Consider the following 12,801-nt stretch of genomic DNA (forward strand, 5'->3'; position numbering starts at 1 on the left):
ATAAAAAACATAAGAATGCATCATATTTTTCTTTTTTAGATCCTCAAATTACTGAAGACAATTAAATTAAATTATGTAATGATTTCATGAAATTTTTTAAAAATATGATTTGAGAATAATTAGTTTTAAAATTTTAAAATATTATCTTTTTAACAATTTTATTTTCCATTATCTTTAAAAAAATAACAATTAAAGGTTTAATATGACAAACAAATCACATATGTGATTTTGGATAAATTGACTATATTATAAGTAATAAGATATAAAATTTATTGTTTATGTAGTTCATTATAATTTTTTCAATTGATGCATTAAACCTAAAAAGTGTAATGAGAGTTTCTATTCAGTTTCATCATATTTTAAATTTAAATAAACTAATTTTAGTTACCATCAACAATGAAAAATTTTGAGTGGTTATTAATATATTGTAAATATTGAAATATATGATTTTATTTATTCATTTTCATTAATGTTGTAATGTTTTTATATGAAAAAATTAGAAGTTTAATAAAAGTCATTGTAATATTAATGAGTAAAATATTAAAGAATCATAAACTATTATAATTATTATTTCCTTAACTTCCACAAAATATTTATTTTTTAATAATTCATTACATAAATATACTAAAAGGAGAATGTATTTTCATTATTATAATTTGTTGTTTAAATATAATTTATTTTGTAGAGTTCTTAAAGCAAATAAAAAGATATACTATTTTTTTTGTGTTAGATTATTTGTAACCAATTCAAAGCTATTCAATACTCCACTTTTTTAATTAAAATGATGCAAAAAATAAACTATAAAAAAATCATGATTCATTTGCATGAGTATCACTTATATCTTAAGTTTTCATTTTTAATATATTTATTTGAATCTATATAAATTATTTACTTTAAATTTTTTAAAAATTTAAATAATATTAGCCATAAATTATTAAGATAATGAAGTTTTTTCTTTTAACATTATAAAATGTTTTCAATACGAAATTGAAAAATTTTTGCATCTTTTTCAAAATAAATAAATTTCTTTTGTATCAAATTGATGAAAATTTGTACTAAAGATTATAATAAATGGATCCTTTCGCTCATTTTGAAATCTACATGGACTGAGACAAATACAATTAAAAATTATTATTTTATATGATATACATTTTACTATAAATAGCTTGATAAGTTACACTTAACATGTTTTTATAATATGATTAAGTAAAAATTTTAAAAATTCTAAATTAAACTAATATTTAATTTTTATATAAAACCAAAATATCTAGTAAATAAAAGTGATTAAAAACTAAATTACTTGTATCTCTGACATCACTACTCAAACCATCAATAAAAATGTAAATAACAAATTAATATATCTAACAAACAAGTAGATTCAAGAAAGGAAAAGAATTACAATTTAAAAATATTTACCCAATAGTAAATGAAAGGTCACTTATATAGTCCTAAAAAATAATGAAAATCATAAGTCTGGAAAAAAAATTAAAAGTTTACAAAAATTTTAACAAAAACAATTTGAAAGAGTATAATTGCAAAAAAATAAAAATAAAAAAAATCAAGAACTTATATAAATGTAAGGCAACCAAAAGTTTAAAAAATAATAACTTAAATGTTTTAATTTTATGTAATAATATTAAGAGATTTAGGCTTCATTTGAAGTTTTATGTAACCAAACACTACACAATATAATATGATATTTATTGAAAAAAATTAAGTTTTACTATTTTATTTCAAAAAAGTAGAAAAATTAAAAAAAGATATTTTAGTAATCAATCAATCATACTTTAATTAAAATCGTAAAAATTAAAAAAAAAATCTTATTATTCAAATTCACCTAATTCTGATCAAACATCCATGTAAATATAATTTGAATGTATAATGGAAAATTTTCTAATGAAAACTTTTAGAAATATTTATTAAAATGTCCTTTCAACTCCAATATTTATTTATTTCTATTAATATGTTAATGTTATTATATGAAAAAAAATAGAAGTTTAGTAAAATTTAATAAAATGATGAGTAAATATTAAATAATCATATATTATTGTTTACTTTCATAAAAGATTTATTTTCTAATAATTGTCTACATTAATCGTGTAAAAGGAGAAATTATTTTAATTATAACTCATTACTTAAATATAAAATATTTTGTAGAGTTTTACGTCATTTACCACTAATACGAAATTACTTGTACTTAGTTTTATTTTCTTTTTTGTAATTAAAAAGATAATAAAATCAATTACAAAAAACTTGAGTTATTGGTGTGAATAATATATATTGTTTAAACTTTTATTTTTTTTTTAATATTTTATATGAATTGATATTAATTATTTACTTTAATTTTTTAAATACAAAGTGCTAATAGTAGATTATAAAGAGAATGAAAGTTTTCGTTTTAGCATTATAAAAGTTTGCAATATGAAATTAAAAGATATTTGCATTCTTTTGAAAATAAATCATTTTTTGTTTCAAATAAATGATTAAATGAAAAACTTTATTAAGATTATAATAAGTGGATATTTTTTTGCTTTTTCATATCTACATGAAATTTGATAAAATATAATTAAAAAATTATTATTTGTTTACGATATACAATATAATATAATGTTGTCAACAACATGCCTCTTTTTATTTTTTTTTAAATGACTTGGTAAGATATATGCATGATTTTTTTCTAATGAAATTATTAAGTAATAATTAAGAAAATATATTAAACTAATATCTTTTACGTGAAGCACTACTTAAACCATCAATAACAAACGTAAATAACAAATTAATGAATTCAATAAGCCAAAAAATAATAATTATAGTAAATTGAAGGTATAACCAATGATAAATTGAACACACCTCAAACACCACAAACGTTAATTTATAACTTGATAACAATAATGATAGAATTTTGGAAATAAAAGCAAATTTTATTTTTTATGATTACTACAAAAAATAAAAATTATTGTGTATGAAAATTAAAAAATTTTAATTTTGATAAACTTTTGTTTGGTTACATTAAAATTACTTGAAATCTAACAATTAACACAAGAAAATAACAAAAAATAAAATAACAACTATAATGTGAAAAATAAAAAGACGAACTAACGTAATATAAAACAGTAGTTTTAACATGAAACTTATAAAATAACATGTAAGCAAAGCTATACTTTTTTGTTTCCATGTATAAATTTACTTACCTAATGTAATTCATATGGAAAATCATTGAATATAAAAACATAAAAAATAATATAAAATAATACAACATGGATTTTATAAGAAACTAAGAAATAATATAAAAACCTTTTAACCCTTTTTACAAATTCATCCATAGAAAAGGAACATGTTATTAATAGTTTTTTAGAAAAAAAGTAATAATAAAATATTAAAGAATTAAAATTATTCCTTAAACTTTAAGAATAAAAAGTTCTTAAATGATTAAAATAAATAAAATTAAAGAAATTAAAACATAAATTTTATAAGAAACAATGAAAATAAATTTTATATCCATAGAATTGAACAGATTGTTGATAGTCCTATTAAGAAGATATCTTTATATAAAAGCTATAAGCATGATTATTTAAATTAAAACCCTAAAATTTACTCTAAAAATATTTAAAATCAAAATAAAATAATAAATACTAAATTTCTTTAGGAACAAAAAAATAAATTAATATCTTTAGCCTTTCTCACCATTTCATTCATAAAAAGGTCAAACCCTAAAAATCACTCTAAAAATTTAAAATATAAAATAAAATAAAACATGAATTTTATAAAGAACATAAAAATAAATAAAAAAATTTTAACATTTTTTTACCTTTCATCCATGGAAAGCTTTGGATTATTGATAACTAAGTTCTGTAGAAAGATAAAACAATAAAAAAGAGATTAAAATAATAAAATATTTAAATTGAAGATTGAAAAAAAATAAAAGGATTAAAAATTTAAGAGATTAAGATATGGATTTTAATAGAAGAAAAATAAAGTTATACATTTAATTTTTAGATTAAAAATATTAAATATAAATATTTAGTCTATAAATAGATTTGTCATAAAAAAAACACAATTTAACTCAAATATTATCATGAGTTTAAGAAAGATTAAAATAAAATCGACAAAGAAATCATTAATTCAAAATTTATAATATTTTTAAATAAATCAAATCATAATCACAATAAAAAAATCTTAGGAACCTACAAAATAGTGAGAATATCAGAAAAATGATAAATATTAGATATCAAAGAAGTAACTATAACAACTTAAATTTATGTTACAATTTTTATACATTGACTAATCTTAAAACTCTTAGTGATAAAAGAAATAAGTATAATAATTTAAGGTTCATTTCCAAAACTAAATGCTTTTTTGCAAATTCAGAAACAAACTTGTCTCACAAAGACTTATAATTTATAAACTTTCAACTAAAGAACAAAAAAAGAAATTATTAAAATGACATTTACTTCCAATAGTAATAATAAATTATTTTCTAAAACAAGTTGTCGCTCTTATAGTATTACCAATATAGTAAATATTAAAAAAAGAACATCTTAAATCTTAAATGTAAAACACCGTAAAATTTACAAACTCGCCACCAATAGTTTGATAATGAGACAAATCTATGCGAACAATAACACCAATAATATCAAATAAAAAAATAAAAATAAAATAAAAACTTTAAAAAAAAAAACAAAAAAAAGAAACTCAAAGTCTATACTAAATTATCAAAAAGTGAAACTATTAAAAATTTAGGTGAACATTTATCAAAATAATCATAAGCTACAAACAAAAATAAAATATCACTAAATATTTACACCTTCATCAATCATCTCTTTGATGATGATAATATTATGAAAAAGAATTATATCATTAGCAATAATTACCTAATAATAATATTTATTTTTTACAATAGAAAATTTTTTGATATAATATAAATCTCTTCATAAATCTTATTCTTTAATCGATATACATTACGACTCTAAAATATAATGAATATAATATCTCTATGAAGTACAAAAATGATAAAATAAATAAAAAATGAAAATAACAAAAAACTATTACAAAAATAAATTTATTTATGTACCTTTTACCAACCAATATCATTTCTGTGCTAAGACTTTTTTTGCTCTTATAATTATAAACATCTCACATTCTACAAACACAAAATTTAACCATATAATTATCTTTCAAAAGTCAATTTAGTAATTTTGACATATTCCAATTGACTAAAAGGCAAATTTGAAGTCAAAAAATAATAATCATGACAAAAAATAAAAAATAATAAAAATGCAAATACTAAAAAATACACCAATAGCTAAAAAACTTAAAGTACCAAATAAAAAAAATCATAGATCATGATTAAAAAATAAAAATGCAATAAAAAAAACCTCATATTGGGATTTGAGAAAAGAAAATGTAATGCAAATATGAAATATACTTATATAACCACCTTTATCTTATCATTAAAAAATGAGATGAAAAATTATAAGTCATAAGAAAATCAAAAGTTAAAAAACAAAAATGTTAGAAAATCAAATGTTTCAGTAAATTATAATAAATAATGGTTTTAAAGAACATGAATAGAGAAAATCAAAAGTCAAGAATACATAAAAGTATTAGACAACCAAAAGTCTATTGTATTTTATGTTTAGAATTTATGAAAAAAAGGCTTGACATTTATTGTAAAATATATAAATTTTATATTATATAGTTTATATGATTCATATTAAGATTAATTATGTTCAAGTAACTAAACTTGTTTGAGTTTAGGGTATTAGCACTATATTAATTAATTTAATAGTATTTACTATTTAACATTCTAATTAGATATTTGGTCAATTGTTATATATCCAATGTTATTATATTTAGGGTATCAGTACTCTTTTAATACTGTTTACTATTTAATTTTCTGAAATTTGGTTAAGTGATATATATGAATATATCCAATATTATTATGTTAAAGTCAATTAGACCATATGATTTTTTGTAATTCAACATTTTAATGGAACATTTGATCAATTATTGCATATGATTATATTTAACGTGGTAATATGAGTATAATAATTCATATACAAACTAAAAACAAAATAGATGTATGGTTGAACTGATTAATTGATCAATTATTCATATCAAATATTTTTTGTAAATGATAATTGATACTTTTTTAATAATGTCTCCTATTAAGCATTATAGTTAGATTATTGCTAATTGATGAATATTCATAATTTAATGTTAATTTCAAAATGATCAAATATTAAATTAAACCTACTATATCAATTAATTCTTACATATCATGGTTTTTCAAAATTTCTAAGTATTGGTTATTCAAATTAAACCAATTGATTGATAATTTTTTAATGTTTACTATGCAACATTCTAATTGAACTTTTACTCAAATAGTGTATATTAGATCTAATGTAATTACGCTAGTATTCAAAAAAAAAAAAATAAATGTAAGAAAAATTCTTGAAAATTTAAAATAATTGTTAAATAATCATAATATCATAACTAAAAAACAAATAAAATAAAATAAAAAATGAAAACGAAAATTTCTTGGACTAAATGGCTAAGGTTAAGTGCCCAATAATCCAATGGATTATTGAGTTAAGACTATAAAAATATATAAATATTTAGTGGGTTTATTTCTTTGAAATGATTTTTAATGTAGCCTAACGGTTTAGACTTTTATTTTTATATTAGGGTTATATATTTATTTAGCTGTTTGAATTTACAAGATGGACTAAAAAAGTAATGGATAATACTTTTTTTTGAGCAAAGTAATGAATAATATTAAAATATAAAATTATTACATAATGAATATTTATATAAATATTTGTTTATTTTTAAATTTTTAATAAAATATTTTTGTCATATTTTATTTAATTATATAAATAGTAAAACTAATTATTACATTGAAAATTAGAAAAATGGCTATAACTTATAAAAGTTCAAAATTAATTGGATTTGTCTAAGTGCACTCAACTTGAACCTGAAACGAATCCGAAATAATTCATATATGAATTAATCGGAATCCAAAAAAAAGTATAAATCCGAAATTATATATATATATCTAAAAATATCTGAATTAGAATCGATCTAAATTTGAAATGATCTAAATAAAATAAAGATAATCTAATGATCCAAATTCGAAAACAACTTAATTCAAACCAATCTGGTCAGCCGTTTCTCACCTTTAGGACAAAAAAGAGACTTGAATAGTAACCAAAGAGGATCAGATATAAGAGATTTGGGTTGAAGGTATTTAGTTCTCTTCTCTAGTTCATTGTTATCAGGTCTATAAGTATGTGATCAATTGTGTTGGAAAGGAACTCAGATAAGTATCAATGATTATTTTTATACATTCTTTTTTCAGTAATCTTGTGAGCTTTGAGTGTAGAAAACACTCCTTGGCTTTGTAATTTGGGGGGTTTAAGCTCGGGAAAACTCTTCCCCTAAAGACTTGGTGAAAGCTATTAATTTCGTTGGTTTTTAGTGTCACAAGGACTGTCAAGGTATGTAGTGGATGTATGTCTAAGCGAAGGACCAAGAACAACTATAAATTGAATTTGTTGCCCTCTTTTCCCCTATTTGATCATTTATTTCCACTACTTCCTTTGCTTTCTCTCTTTCAATTTTCATTTTCCATTTCCTTCAAATTTCCTTTAGATTTTGATTTCTAACATATATACATATATATTATTGATTGATACCAATTTATACGAGTTGTGTAAGTATTAAAATATTTTCTATACGTAATCGACTTTAGAACCTAATTTTATTTAAAAATACTAGAATCTATTATTTTTAGAAACCTTTAGTTTAGTTTAGGACATCTTAAAAAAAATAAATTTAAATAAGTAGCTAATCACACCTAATTAAAAAAAAGATCAATAATGACTTCATAATTTTGTGTTTAGTGATTGAGTTTTTGAAGACACACATTATGACAATCACAAAAAAAAAAAAAAAAAAATCTCTGCTGTGGGTGGCAATATATTTGCCTTTGTTGATAATGGTATTGATGAAATCAAATAAGGAACAATATGGCTCAACAGCATTTAAAGAGTTTAGAAAGGAAAGGAACAGAAAAGCCTCCTACTCAAAGATCATGGAACAATCTTGATATTCCATTATTCTTCTCTCTTCCTGTTTTCTTCATTAGGTGAATTTTGGTCGGTGGGAAGTTCTTGCTTTACTTTCATCACCTTTCAAATATTTGTGTAAGTGTCCCCTCTTACCAACTCGCACTTAAAGTTGCGAGAGAAGGATGGCCATGAAAGCAATCATCCCAACCATTTAAGTCTACAAATTTTATAGAGTACTAACAAAGACTTTTCCCCCCTTTTTTGGCACTCGTTACATGTCTAAAAGCCAGATGAATGGGTTAAGGTTTTTTTTACATAATGAATTAAGTTTGCGCATAAAAAAATTATTTGATATAGTGTCATTAGAATTTTTAACTCCACAAACAAAATTAATAAAATGATACATATTTTATTTTTTAATTTTTTTTATTTTTTAAATATACACTAAAAATTATGTATCATTATGTTTACTTATGAAATTAAAAAAAAAAATTTATTATCAATGTATTTGATAATTTTTTTTAAAAAAAATTTTCAAAAATAGATGATGTGGATGCATGATCTTCAAACAAAAGCTGATGCTCCAATTGTATTATTTTTACTTTTTGAAAAGCTTATGCATTGGGTGGGAGGTCAATTTTGAAACCTACTAGGACATCTTTGATAACCAGGGAGATATAATATCATTACTTCTACCTAAAAACCCAAGAAATATATAAGTTGTCAATTTTGAAGATCCTTGGCTTTCAATTATATTAGCTACAGACTAGACCCCTCAATTGGATCTAGTCAGTTCAATTTAGATTATTTTGGGTTTTTAAAAAGATTAATTTTAGGTTGGATCATTTCGGTTTTAGGTTGTTTTGGATTTGAGTTATTTTAAGTTCAATCCATTTCAAGCTTAGATGATTTTTTGGTTGGAGCCAATTTAAGTTCGGATCATTTTAATTGGGTATTTTGGATTTGACAGTAAGGTTATGTGGGTTTTGATAATTCAGATTTGAGTCATTTTGTTGATTTATGAATTTTTAGAATCAAATTTGATTAAATTTAAATAGACTATTTGATCTAGTTTGAATCATATTTTATTATAATTTTATTAAAAAAATAAAAAATAAAAAAATTTTAAAAATAAATATAAATATTGTAATTTGTATGTTTTAAATTAAAAATAATTTTTATGGAAATGAAAAAAAATATGATTTTATTAGATTTGACAAATTTAAATACGATACGATAATATAGTATTCAAACAATATGGGAAAAATTATATGGGTTTCAGAAAAATGTATTTTGTGTTTAGCAGTGTTGACATAAAATTTAATACATATAAAACATAGAAAATACATTTAATTAAACCATGCCATAGAATACACATAGTAGACATGAAAAATATGTTTGTTACATTTGACACGTTTAATAATTTTTTATGTTTAATTTAATTTAATATAAATATAAATTATTATTTTTAATTTTAATTTAAACCATGCCAGATAAATTATTGTTTTTAAATAAAATTATACTTAATTTAGTCTTGGGTTATTTTGAATTAATTTTTGTGTCACTTCAATTTCGAGCAATTTTGGGCTTGGACCATTCTAATTTTGGGTTGATTTGGAGTTAGGATATTTTCAATTTTGAAGTTGGATGGGTTTAGATTATTGATTTTTTATGATTAATTAAATTCTGGTTCAAGTAAGTCATACGGATTTTTCAAAATCAAACCAGAATTGACTAAGTTAAAACTTTTTTTTAAATCTATTTATCCAATAAAATTAGTAAAACTATAAAAAAGAAGTTTTGCAATAACAATAAAAAGTGGTAACAGTAGTTTAGATAACATAAAGTTATTTATTTTTTATTGTTTTGAATAACATAAAGTTAATGTTACCTTAAACTTATGTTTAGATTGGGATAAGAGAAGGGAAAAGAAAAGAAATGATGAAACCTTTCCTTATCTTTTCTTTGTTTGAATTTCATATAAATAAAATAAAGGAACAGGAGAGGTGCTTAATCCCTTTACTTTCACTCACATTCACTCATTTTTTAATTACCTTAAATTATTGAAAAAGGAATTAAAAAGGGAGAAAATAAAATTTTTAAAACTTGAAATAACTATTATGCCCTTATTGTTTTTTTCATATTCCAAATAAAATTTTTATTAATTTTTAAATCTAGTTATTGCCAAATCTTCTAACAACCCTTCATAAACTTATTATCTAAAAATATATGCTTAAAAAAAAAGATATTGCCTTGTTATAAAGCAAACTCCTAACAAAAAAAAAAATGATTTAATTTTATGTTATCGTTTTAGTACATAAATCAATATATACATAATCGTAAAAAAAAAATAAAATTAACATACCAATTAAAATGAATCAAATTGGTGTTTTAATTTACATGATCAATATTGTTTGACTTGTCATTTGTTTAGTAAAATAGTATATCTGTAAAATAATTTAAAAACATGCATTATGGGCAATGACTTGGGATCTTTGATTTGTGCATTTTATAACAAGTTTTTAAAAGATATTTAGCTTTTTACAATTAAAATATTATACATTATTGTACATTTTAGTTTGATATTTTACCAAAAAAATTTTAGTTATATTATATATTATTTTATAAAAAGAAACTTATAATTAGAAAAGAATGTTATAATTAATCCTTTCCTTTCCTTTCCTTTCCTTTTCACTTTTTAACCAAATAATGGTTATTATGATTTCTTTCAATTTTTTTTTATTAATTTAAGTTATCCAAATAATGATATATATATATATATATTCTTTTCTTTCTTCTAAAAAATTTTCCTTTCTTTTCCTTTACTTATATGTTATGCTAGATTAAAGTAATGTGTTTTTGTTTTGAGCCGGCAGTTTTTTGCCAATAATTATCTGTTGATTAATACGGCCATCTAAAAAAATAACATCTAATTAATTTAATATTCAAATTCTAATATCTGTAATTTTTTTTTTTATATTTTTGGGTTACGATATCTTTTGAAAAAAAAAAAAAAAGTGATTTTTAAAGTGTTACTGTAAAGTAAGAGTTAGTATTGGATATATTGTTAGTGAAATTTTTTAATTTTAGAAACAGAATTAAAAATTGAAACGTCTCTTTTTAATTAGTTTTTTTTTTATTTTTTTAAATATGCCTAAGAATATATTTCTTTATAAGTATCTAAGGAGTATTTGTCACCTTAGTAAACTTGCTTTTGAAGTCTAAAAACTCAATTGAGCAGTAAATAATATAATTTCATTAAATTAAATAATAATTTTTTGTTGTTACTTCTTTTAACAAATTCAGTATTTCACAAAGTAAATTTTCGAAACACGAGATGAATTAGTATTACTAATTTTCTGGGATCATAAGAAGAAAACTTCGATATGAGGAGATGCGAGGCAGTTTGAAGCCTTTGGATTTAGTGTCAAAATCCGTTATATGATTCAATTAGGTGTTCTTTTGAGAGTCTGGGAAATCAATTCTTAAAATAGGTGCAGTTTTTTTTTTTTTTTTTTCCGGTTATTGTAGTGCTTTAATATATTTGTGCTGGGTTTTGTGGGCAGGTTCCTTATTTGTTTCTTTTCATGTTTTATTAATTTGTGGCTTCAATCATTGAGACGTGTAGTTTCTGTATTATTTAGTTATAGTCGTTGTACACCAATTGCTTGTAATTTTGTCTACATCAGTCTGCTATTTATGCTTGAAAGTTTTAGTTTGGGGAGATATTTTTAATTTTGGAATGAGTTTCTTATTCCAGATTTTGTAAATATCTATTCTGTCTAATAAAAAAAGACGGTCTTTATATTCAAATATGAATTTTCTAATATCGTGAAAGCTGATTTTAGCGGTGGTGACGTGAAGGCCGCTTGAAAGGTGACTTGGAGGAAGGAGCCCTGCAAAAAGGGAGCAGATTTCGGAGCGTCGGAGTTGAGATTTCGGAGTATGCCTAACGCTTAAGCCAGTGTTTGCAGTAGGTGAAAACGGGTAAGGCAATGGTTAAGAATAAAATGGAGTAGGAAAGAAGTCCAAATCCCATACGTGTGACTCTTACTTATCTTTTATAATGTGAGTGGATACTGCTTTAGTAGGCGGGTATTTGGTCAATTGTCAGGCCTTGATGGTCATATGCTTGGTGGGTACTATCTTGGCAGTTAAAGAGTTGTCTTGGCAATGAAGGTATAATAATTGCCCCTAATACTTTTTACATTATTGTCCATTGTAAATTAGAAATGTATTTTAATTTTCACCCATTATATGCTCAAATAAAAAATGTTTAAATAAGGCGATAATCTTTCGTTAGCTCACACAAAAGTTATCTCTTGGGAATGTAGCTATTTGCTTCTTTCTAAAAATGACAAAAGTTTGATTATAAAGTTTATGTATGCATTTGTTTATGTAGTATGTGTGAAAGAACAAATAAATCCTTTACATTTAATTCATAGATCTAAATCTCACATGATCTATTTAAATATTATACAGAAGATACAAAAAGAATAAAAAAAAAAAGATTAGTAAACACAAAAAACAAGAATAAATACATAAATATTAAAAACTATGAAAGTATGGCTTAAGATAAATATGACTAACAATTGACTTGAGCCCTTAATGTCTACAATGTCATAACAGTTTTGGAGATTGTTAGTGTAAAAATTTTGAAAATCAAGAAAAAACAGGGAGTTACCACTAATTTTTTTGTTAAGTGTGATTGGTCATCTAAAACAGTTAT

General features: G+C 21.8%; 1 long non-coding RNA gene across 1 annotated transcript; it reads left to right on the forward strand.

Moving 5' to 3' along the window:
- Positions 1 to 11,306: 11,306 nt before the first annotated feature.
- LOC149514701 (uncharacterized) lies at positions 11,307 to 12,362 on the forward strand. The gene is made up of 2 exons (XR_016327971.1): positions 11,307 to 11,566; positions 11,937 to 12,362. It is a non-coding gene; the product is annotated as an uncharacterized LOC149514701 (long non-coding RNA).
- Positions 12,363 to 12,801: the final 439 nt, after the last annotated feature.

Source organism: Durio zibethinus, chromosome 15 (assembly GCF_047325235.1).
Source record: "Durio zibethinus cultivar Kanyao isolate XHJ-2024 chromosome 15, ASM4732523v1, whole genome shotgun sequence".
Classification (NCBI taxonomy): domain Eukaryota; kingdom Viridiplantae; phylum Streptophyta; class Magnoliopsida; order Malvales; family Malvaceae; genus Durio; species Durio zibethinus.